The sequence below is a fragment of the Salvelinus sp. IW2-2015 genome, linkage group LG8, assembly GCF_002910315.2.
Source record: "Salvelinus sp. IW2-2015 linkage group LG8, ASM291031v2, whole genome shotgun sequence".
NCBI lineage: Eukaryota > Metazoa > Chordata > Actinopteri > Salmoniformes > Salmonidae > Salvelinus > Salvelinus sp. IW2-2015.
Genome location: NC_036848.1, coordinates 10,955,078 through 10,961,801, shown reverse-complemented (window position 1 = coordinate 10,961,801; position 6,724 = coordinate 10,955,078). Strand labels below are relative to the sequence as shown.

The 6,724-nt window shown below is 42.4% G+C and overlaps 2 pseudogenes; both read left to right on the top strand.

The window, feature by feature from the left end:
• Positions 1 to 9: 9 nt before the first annotated feature.
• LOC111967135 (protocadherin alpha-4 pseudogene) lies at positions 10 to 1,705 on the top strand (annotated as a pseudogene).
• Positions 1,706 to 3,231: 1,526 nt separating this feature from the next.
• Positions 3,232 to 4,517, top strand: LOC139028105 (protocadherin gamma-C5-like; annotated as a pseudogene).
• Positions 4,518 to 6,724: the final 2,207 nt, after the last annotated feature.

The following is a 6,724-nucleotide window of genomic DNA, read 5'->3' as shown; positions in this document are numbered from 1 at the left end:
TGCTGCCTTTTGGGACTACAGTGGTAACACTCAGTGCCTGATTTAGATGACGGAATCAACGGTAGACTTGTGTATTCATTTATTGACGGGGGAATACAAATCCTGCTGATATGTTCGCCCTGAATCAAGACACAGGTGAAATTACTGTTAAAGGGAATTTGGATCACGAGAAAAACGCTGCATATGAAATACGTGTAAAGCAACGGACCAAGGCTCCTCCCTCGCAGTGGTTATTGTAAAGTGTTAGTAGAAGTTATTGATCAATGACAATGCCCTGAAATCACAGTAACATCACTTATGAGTCCAGTGAAAGAGGATGCTGAGATAGGGACCGTGGTCGCCTTGGTAACAGTGATAGATAAAGACGGAGGGAAAAATGGCCTAACTTACTCTAAACTTCTTGGTCTGTTCCTTTAAATTAAAGTCCAACTATAAAAACTATTATTCCTTAGTGGTCGATGGGCCTCTTGACAGAGAGAGCGCTTCTCAGTATAATGTCACTATCACAGCTACGGATGAAGGGACCCCGCCTCTCTCCAGCACCAGCGTTATTACTGTACACGTTTCTGATGTGAATGACAACGCTCCTCTCTTCTCAGAACCGTGATTAATGTTTATGTGAAAGAGAACAGTCTGTTAGGAGACGTCATTTTTACGATTTCAGCTATTGATCGAGATTCCGAAGAAAACTCAAAGATTACATATGCATTATTAGATAAAAGTGTTCCAATATCATCATCTGTAAATATAAACTCAGATACTGGAGATATAATCGTCTGCAGTCTTTTAACTATGAGGAGATACAAACTTTCCAGTTTAAAGTTCAGGCCACAGACTCTGGTGTTCCTCCACTCAGCAGCAACGTGACTGTGAACGTTTTTATCCTGGATGAGAATGACAACAGTCCTGGGATTCTCGCGCCCTATTCTTAACACGGCCCCGTTAACACTGAGAACGTTCCCTATTCTGTGAAGCGGGCTACTTTGTGGCCAAGATCAGGGCTGTAGACGCCGACTCTGGCTACAATGCGCTGCTTTCTTATCACATCTCTGAGCCCAAGGGAACCAACCTCTTCCGAATCGGAACCAGCACTGGGAACTGAGGACTAAAGGGAGAAATGAGTGACAATGACCTGAAAACTCACCCGTTGGTCGTGTTGGTTTCTTGATAACGGGGAACCCTCACTGTCAGCGACTGTGCTATTGATGTAGTGGTGGTTGAAAGTACAGGTGAAATCCAGACTCAATTCAGAAATGTTCGGAGAAAGGAGGAGAACTTCTCTGATTTGAACCTGTATTTGTTGATCGCTATTTCCTCGGGGTCAGTGATATTTTTTCTGAGCCTCATCAGTTTAATAGCTGTAAAATGCCACAGGACAGAGGACAGTTTCAGAAGGTACAGCGCCCAGTGATCACCACACACCCTGACGGAAGCTGGTCTTACTCTAAATCTACTCAGCAGATGACGTGTGTTTCAGCTCAGACACACTGAAGAGTGACGTAGTGGTTTTCCCGCTCCGTATCCACCTGCAGATGCAGAACTGATCAGTATTAACGGAAATGACACGTTTAACAGGACTCAGACATTACCCAACAAAGAGGAGGTAAGATCTACACCTAAACAGGCCTATTTTCTATAAAAATGTACAGCATCTATATTCATCTTTTGAATGCCTTGCATTCAAATAATAATATGCATTTCTCAGTTTCTCTTACCTTGAAATCAGAGAGTAGAGTAGTCACATTGGATGTGTTTTACACTCCGCCTATGGCCTACTGCAGGGATCATCAACTAGATTCAGCCTCTGGACGATTTTGTTTCTTGATCAGACGATCGGGGCCGGATCAAAATTAAGCAATAAGGCCTGAGGGGGTGTGGTATATGTCCAATATACCAAGGCTAAGGTTAGATCTTATGCACGACCCAACGCTAAGTGCCTGGATACAGCCCTTAGCCGTGGTATATTGGCCATGTACCACAACCCCCCAAGGTGCCGTATTGCTTTTATAAACTGGTTACCAATGTAATTAGAGCAGTAAATATAAATGTTTTGTCATACCCGTGGTAGTATACGGACTGATTTACCACGGCTGTCAGCCAATCAGTATTCACGGCTCGAACCAGCCATTTATGATTGCAAATAATTTGTAGATTGCATATTGACTGCAAGTAGCCCAAACAGATATAATGTTTGACTGAAACATAATCACTTCAAACCTTGCTTACATTTGTATACGGTCACGTCTCTCTTTTATGTGTGAGAATACTTGGGAACAGATTTCTTCAATTAAAATCACTTGGAGCTCATTTCCTGTCGTTACAGTCTTTTATGTCCAACAATGAAAATGTGAAGAAAAAAGAAAATCTCTGAAAAGTTGAGGGGACAACTAAAACCATCAGTTGGGGTACCCTGGCCTACTGGCTTGATAGAGCGAGTGTTGCTGTCCATGGTTCTGAAAGCGAGCTAAACTTCAAAGCTGAAGCGCCTGGTGTTTAATGCGCTTTAACGTATGAATGGATTTCTATGACGCTGTACACTAGTTTTGTGCTTCAGGATTGTTTTAATATGTCACATCCCAGAAAAGGTGTATGTAGAGTATTTTGAGAAAATAGCCAGGAAGGTTTACAACGAATGGATAAATATACAGTTGCATCATGTTGCAGCTTGATCTTATAGGCGAAACAATTGCCATTGACATTGTAAGCTTAAAGGTCCGTGCTGTATATTTATCCATTTCAACCGTGTCTACTTGTTTCCAAAGCTGAAATCTTACTAAGTGCTGTCCATGGTGCTGCAACAGTTCTTGCTCATTGCTGATGAGAGGCAGTGTTCTTTTTAGATGAATACTTGTCACTGGTGTAATGCAATAGATGCAAAGTGAAATTTACGTTAGAGAAAAGTGTTTCAGCAATCTTGACACTATCACACTGTTAACCCTTTGAGCTTTGCATATCAATGTCCCTTTTGCGTTTTCACTCGTCCTTGATTGGTATGGCTTCTGTCGTTGTTATCAGAACATGACAATCTGAATATTTATTTCATTAGATTAGGTTGACATTTCTTCACCTACTTTCCCTGTGTTTTGCATTGAATAGAACGTTTTTCCGTTTAACACGCAGGCATTTTGGGTAGTGAAAATCCAACACGATGTGGTCTACTGGAGTTTGTCTCGATATTCTAACAAGTGAAATGATAATAACACGTGAAATAAGTATACATTCTTATTTAACATGAGTAATATAGACTATGTACAACATTACACATGGTGTCGCTATAGACCACAGAAATTAATGTTGTCGCTTATATTATATGACTCCTCCTCTCGAATGAGAAAAAGAACTTGCGTCATCAGTCCCGAGAGCTTTGTCAAAAAGAAACACTCGATTGGTGGTGAGACGGAAATGGCTGGGCTGTTCACGGTTCTATAAGGGATTTTTTAGTTTTCAACCATATGCCACTATTTTCTGTTGGACTAATTCATTTTTGTACAAGCAGCGATGGGTCGTCGAAGACAAAAGAGAACGCGTTTGGATTCAGTGCGTCGCGTTGCTTTGTTTATTTGACTGGTCTGCAGCGCAGATCTCTAACTCCGTTTCAGAGGAGGTGGACAAAGGCACGTTTGTGGGGAATCTGGCTAAGGATTTAAACCTTAATGTTCACGAACTGGAGTCGAGGGTTTAAGGATTGTATCAGGACAGAGTAAGAGTTATTTTGAGGCAAATTTGAAAAACAGGGATTCTGTATGTAAACGAGAGGGATAGACAGGGAGAGCGCTTTGTCCGAATACGGTAAAGTGCTCTTTAAACATACAGGCCATACTGAGCCACCCTATGCTTCTCCACCGTATTGATGTCACTATTTTAGACTCAATGACAATGCACCATCATTCCTCGAGAATTGCATATACTCAACATAGCTGAATCTTCATACCCCGGTGAGCGATATCCTCTAGCATAGCGAATTGACGCAGATACGGGCAGTAACTCGGTTACAGCTACAAGCTGAGCCCGAATGAACACTTCTCCCTGGATGTACAGAGCGGTGGAGAGCAGAGTGTGTCTGCTGAGTTAGTGCTGCAGAAAGCTTTAGACCGAGAGAAACAGCCCGTTATCCAGCTCACACTGACCGCTATAGATGGAGGAACCCCCTAGATCAGGGACGTTACTTATAATTAATCATGTGCAAGACGTTAACGATAATATTCCAGTTTTTAAACAAACAGCTTTAACAATTTTCGTGTTACTGAGAACGTGCGATTTGGTACTATTGTTGCAGCACTCAATGCCACAGATTTAGATGAGGGAATTAACAGTGAAATAGAATATTCTCTTATTGGTCGCGGGAGTTTAAATGCCCCCGATGTTTTTAACCGTTAACTCTGAAACTGGAGAAGTTACTGTGAAGGGGAGTATAGATTACGAGATTAACTCCGCTTTTGAGATTCGTGTTCAAGCTAAAGAAAAAGGCACTCCGCTCGTAGCACCCACTGCAAAGTATTAGTTGAGGTTATTTGATGTCAATGACAATTCTGTTGTCTTCTTTGGAGTCCAGTGACGTTGGCATTGGGGCATGTTCGCCTTGAGTACGTGACGATACGGAGTTTTCCCGCTGAATTCCGTGTTCCAGTAGAATAAAGTCGCCTGTAGAATAAAGTATTAGGTTGAGGGTTATTGATGTCAATGACAATCTCCGAAATCCAGTCATCACTATAGTCCAGTGAAAGAGGATGCTGAGATAGGGACGTGGTCGCCTTGGTACAGTGAAGATAAAAGAGAGAAAATGGCTCAACACTTAAATCTTCTGGTCTGTTCCTTTTAATAAAGTCCACTATAAAAATATTATTCTTTAGTGGTCGAGGGCCTCTTGACAGAGAGAGGTTCTCAGTAAATGTCACTATCACGGCTACGGATGAAGGACCCCGCCTCTCTCCAGCACCAGCGTTATTACTGTACACGTTTCTGATGTGAATGACAACGCTCCTCCTTCTCAGAAACCCGTGATAATGTTTATGTGAAAGAGAACAGTCGGTTAGGAGACGTCATTTTTACAATTCAGCATTTGATCGAGATTCCGAAGAAAACTCAAAGATTATATGCATTATTAGATAAAGTGGTTCCAATATCATCACTCGTTAAATAAACTCAGATACTGGAGATATAATCAGTCTGCAGTCTTTAAACTATGAGGAGAATACAAACTTTCCAGTTAAAGTTCAGGCCACAGACTCTGGTGTTCCTCCACTCAGCAGCAACGTGACTGTGACGTTTTTTATCCTGGATGAGAATGACAACAGTCCTGGGATTCTCGCGCCTATTCTGAACACGGCCCGTTAACACTGAGAACGTTCCCTATTCTGCTGAAGCGGGCTACTTTGTGGCCAAGATCAGGGCTGTAGACGCCGACTCTGGCTACAATGCGCTTGCTTTCTTATCACATCTCTGAGCCCAAGGGAACCAACCTCTTCCGAATCGGAACCAGCACGGGAACTAGGACTAAGAGGAAATGAGTGACAATGACCTGAAAACTCACCCGTTGGTCGTGTTGGTTTCTGATAACGGGAACCCTCACTGTCAGCGACTGTGTCTATTCTATTGATGTAGTGGTGGTTGAAAAGTACAGGTGAAATCCAGACCCAATTCAGAAATGTGCCGAGAAAGGAGGAGAACTTCTCTGATTTGAACCTGTATTTGTGATCGCCATTTCTCCGGTGTCAGTGATATTTTTTCTGAGCCTCATCAGTTTAATAGCTGTAAAATGCCACAGGACAGAGGACAGTTTCAGAAGGTACAGCGCCCGAGTGACAGTGATCACACACACCCTGACGTGAAGGGAAGCTGGTCTTACTACTCAAATCTACTCAGCAAGTAGACGGTGTTTCAGCTCAGCCACACTGAAGAGTGACGTAGTGGTTTTCCCCCTCCCGTATCACCTGCAGATGCAGAACTGATCAGTATTAATGGAAATGACACGTTTAACAGGACTCAGACATTACCCAACAAAGAGGAGGTAAGATCTATACATAACTGGGCCGATTTTGCTTTTAAATGATCAATGTATTACTATTTTGAACTTGCAGTCAAATAATATTGTTTTCTAAGTTCATCTTACTTTAAAAACGTCCCTCTACTCGAGAGTTGTCACATTGGCTTTGTTTTACACTGTGCGCATGGCCTCCTTGTCTAACTGAARGAGTGTTGCTGTCCATGGTTCGAAAAGCGGGCTAAACTTCAGAGCTGAAGGATTCGCACCAAGCGTTCAGTGCTCTTTGACCCTCATAACTCAACTCTGAAACTCGAAGCATGTTCCACTGCCTTTTTCCATTGTTCCCCTCTAATCAGGGACTGATTTCGACTTGGGTTCACCAGGTGTGTGCAATTTATTATCGGGTAGAATAGAACAGCAGCATGCTCCGGACCCCGGGTAAGAGTTGAATACCCCTGCTCTATGACATATGAATGTCTTTCTTTGACGCTGTGGTAGGGTATTGTAGTAAGTATAGTATTGTGAGAAAATAGGCAGAAGCTTCTACGACGTATAGGAAATACACATACATCATGTTACAGATTGATAATATAGGCTACTCAATTACCCTTAACATTGTCAGCTTAAACGGTGCATACTTTATCTTTATCCCTTTCAACAGTAGATATTTGTTTCCAACGTTGAGGAGGAAGTGGTGAACGTTGAGGAAATGGTGAAATCTTACAGTGTGCTGTCCATGGT